Source organism: Schistocerca americana, chromosome 1 (genome assembly GCF_021461395.2).
Source record: "Schistocerca americana isolate TAMUIC-IGC-003095 chromosome 1, iqSchAmer2.1, whole genome shotgun sequence".
NCBI classification, from domain to species: Eukaryota; Metazoa; Arthropoda; class Insecta; order Orthoptera; family Acrididae; genus Schistocerca; species Schistocerca americana.
This window is the reverse complement of record NC_060119.1, coordinates 180129484-180132877: the sequence shown is the minus strand read 5'-3', so window position 1 is coordinate 180132877 and position 3394 is coordinate 180129484.

Sequence of the window (3394 nt, the reverse complement as noted above, 5' to 3'; positions counted from 1 at the left end):
ACGTATTCAAAGGCTTTGTCCAGTTTTTCCACCCATGGAGCACCCTGTCCTTCATCATGATAAAGCCAGACCACACAAAAACACTGCAACATCTACAACAATCTTACATCCTTGGTTCACTGTCATGAGTCATACTGAAAACAGACCCAACATGGCCCCATCATACTTTCATTTGCTTCTGAAGCTGAAGGAACACTATCTAGGATAATGATAACGTTGTGTAAACAGAGGTGAGGTTGTTGGTCCTTCAAAGTATATGCTCCCACATAGCAAAACTATTGACAAAAATTTGCAACCTCTCTCTAGAAACTGGTGTCTTTCCAGATGTTCTCAAAACAGCAAGAGTTTCACCACTGCTAAAAAAAATGTTCTTCTAATCAAATATCAAATTACTAACCCATGTCACAGCAACAGCAAGTTCCATCTCAGAAATTCTAGAAAACTCTTTCATGACAGACTTTTAAGTTTTATTAGTAAATATTTGCACCTAATTGTAGAACAACATGGTTTTAGAAAGTCTAAATCTACATAGACAGCAATTTTTTAATTCTTAGACTGCTCTTTAAAATCCCTTGATCAACATAAATTAGCTGCACACATTTTTCTAGACCTGTCAAAAGCCTTCAATGTCTTTAACCATAACATCCTGCTTGAAAAATTAGAAAGACAAGGGGTAAGAGGTGTAGCACATACCTGGTTATGTTCGTACCTAAAAAAACGTAGACAGAAGAACAAAACAAGAAACAACTGCTTCCTTTCTAGTGAATTAGCAATAAAATATGGTGCACTGCAGGGCTCAATCTTAGGTCCACTGCTCTTCTTGATTAATTTGGATCACTTTGTGGAATATACGAGTGCCCAAAAAACTATCCTATTTGCTGATGACGTCAGCATATTGTTTACTGGATCCAGCCCAGAAACTTTGCAATCAACAGCAGAAAGTTCTATGAAAAGGCTTCCAAAAAAAAAAAAAAAAAAAAAAACAACTCTTTGCAAATACTGAAAAAACTGCGTGTGTGAACTTTCATTTATTTCCTACCTCTAACCAAATGTCTATTCAAGCATGAGTAAAATATTATCCCCTGTCATAAAAGTTTTGAGTCTGTGGGTTCAGCAAGGCTCAAAGTGGGACATATACCTAAATAACTTATTCAGGAAACTCTCATCTGTGAGCTATGGTCTAAGAACACTAAATTCTACAACAAACAAAACAACAGTACTGCAGACATATTATGCACAGTTCCCCTGTGTTGACTGCTTCGATATGGGATCATTTCCTGCGGACACTCAACACAGCATGAAGGTTTTTAGAATACCAAAAAGAGCTCTAAGAATAATTTGTGGCCTTAAAAAGATAGAGTCTTGAAAATTTCGTTTCACTGAGCCTGATATTCTGAATGTTCCAAGCTTGTTCATTTATGGAAATGTCTTGTTCACCAGAGACCACCTCTTGAAAACTGTCAAACTGCTACAAAGCAAAAATGTACACAATTATTGTACTAGAGTAAAATTAAATATTCACCAAAAACTTCACAGGACTACAGCATATCAGAGGAGCATAATCAACAATAGTGTCTTAGTACATAATAAGATACTGGAGGATATAAAAATCACTAAGCTTCCAAAATTGACAATGGAACTAAAGGCATTGCTAATAAAGCACTGTTTCTATTCCATAAAACAATTTCTGAATATGTAATAAAAATGTTACTTAAAAATTAAATTAAACAGTGGAACATCCAGGATGAAATGGAACAATATTATGAGAAGGAAAGTTACCACTCACCATATAGTAGAGATGCTGAGTCACAGATAGGCACAACGAAAAGACTCTCACAATTATAGCTTTTGGCTGTTAAGGCCTTAATGGCCAAAAATTGTAATTGTGAGAGTCTTTTTGTTGTGCCTATCTATGACTCAGCATCTCTGCTATATGGTGAGTGGCAGCTTTCCCTCTCATAATATTGTTTGAAATTAAATTGTAAGAATGTGTACCTAATTTTCATTTGGTACTATTTGATAAGACTTATGTATTACTTCAACTTTTCATTGACTTGTCCAATATCAATTATACAATTTGTGCTGTGTGATATAACTGGACCAATAAAAATTGATCAATCAATTAACAAGGTCAAACATTTTACAGTGACACTATCAATAAACTGGACTCTCATTGAGATAAATGTGTTCATCACCAGGGTGACTACATTGAAAAATAAATATGTAAAAAAAAGAATAAACATGTAGAGTGTTAATAAAGTATGTTTTATTTTTAAAAAACCTTTAAGAGTTTTCACATAAAAATTTAGAGGCTGTACTTTTTAGCACACTCTAGTAGCTGGGCATTGGAACCACATATTAGATATTAGAAATAATTTGTCCCAGCCAGTTATGATCATTTGGTGTATTAGTTTTCACAGAATGTATTTTGATATTATTAAGGTATTGTTAGACTTTAATAACTGTAGGGACTTGTTCCTGTCCCTTTTCATAAAATATTTTAACTCTATTGTTAACACACAGTGACATGAGAAAATAAATTCCTTCTCATTGGTAGTACACATATCACGAGGACAATTGGCAAAAATATTGTCAAAGCATGCTTTTAGTCTTGCAGGTTCAGAATTCACTTTGTGGAGATTGTGTGGCCTTAGCATATTCGGTAACTTCTCAATGCTAGGTATGTTGCATCAAAGTCTGAATCTTCCCTGGTATCATTACAAGTTCTTTCTGCTTTGTTATGTAGAAATGTATCTAAGTTATCTAAAAAGGTATTTTCATTTGAGTTGAGGGGCACAGCAGATTCACACAAAAAACTTCCCTTACATCACATATGATACCAAGAATTTCAAAGTGGTTCTCAATACACATCCATCTAAGATCCAGTGCTCTAAAGTCTCTTTCTCTAGACATGTACGTAACAGTACTACCATTACAGTACTAAGATCTGCAAAAACTGTTTCCATATTTATAACCCTCTGGTACAAAGTGTGCTGTTTGTTTTGGTTTAAGACAGTGTTCAGATAAACATGTTCAGATAAACAGAGAAGAGAATATTTGCTTTCAAGTCCCTGAATGCTACATTTACAGTTAAACTGATTGTCATTGATTGCTTTCTGATACTCCCTGCATTGCTATGGTTTTCCTTTGTGACATGGGGCTCTACTTTGAGCACTAGTTCTCACCAGCGGACCTCTGTACAGTAGATTTTTGCAGACCTTCACATTATGTTTGTGCTGTCACAAAACTCTTCACTATGATGAGAGTGGTAGGTAGGCCTTCCCACAAAGGTTTGCTGTTATCGAGTGGATATACAGTTTCTTTCATTTCCTGTCAGTAACTGCACCTCAGGACTGTAGTAGAGCTTCATGAGGATGACATGGATGATCTCTGC